Source organism: Buceros rhinoceros, unplaced genomic scaffold, assembly GCF_000710305.1.
Source record: "Buceros rhinoceros silvestris isolate BGI_N320 unplaced genomic scaffold, ASM71030v1 scaffold17591, whole genome shotgun sequence".
NCBI classification, from domain to species: Eukaryota; Metazoa; Chordata; class Aves; order Bucerotiformes; family Bucerotidae; genus Buceros; species Buceros rhinoceros.
The window spans coordinates 32,981-33,467 of NW_010396144.1; positions in this window are offsets into that span (position 1 = coordinate 32,981).

The following is a 487-nucleotide window of genomic DNA, read 5'->3' on the forward strand; positions in this document are numbered from 1 at the left end:
GGCACTCGTGGGTGCAGAGGAGATCCAGCGCTGGCTGCCGCCGTGCCACTGGCCTCACCAGAGAAGCCTGATGCTTCGGCAGATGAAGGGTGCGCCCTGACACCAGCAATGGGACATCCACAGGAGGTTTTGGGTAGGAAACAGTAACTTCACCGGGGAAAAAGAAAAACCCTGGCAGCTGAACTGTGCCTGTGATTTGCAGAGCGGGAAACGGGGACGTAGGCTGGAGGGAAAACAGTCGTGTTGGGAAACTGTAGATACCTGGGCAGAATGTTACTTTATGGGGTTGTCTCCAGTTGGGTCTTGCAGCCAGTCTAGGTCACTGCAGGCATCGGTTTGTGCTGTTCTTAAAGAAGATGAATGTATTCCGGTATCACAGGTAACACCAGCGCACACGGGTGCTGGCCCTGCCTCAGCCCCGCTTCCTGCTCTTCACCTCTAAAGTCGGACACAGAGGCTGAGCCCGGCGGCTGTACTGGAGCGTTTA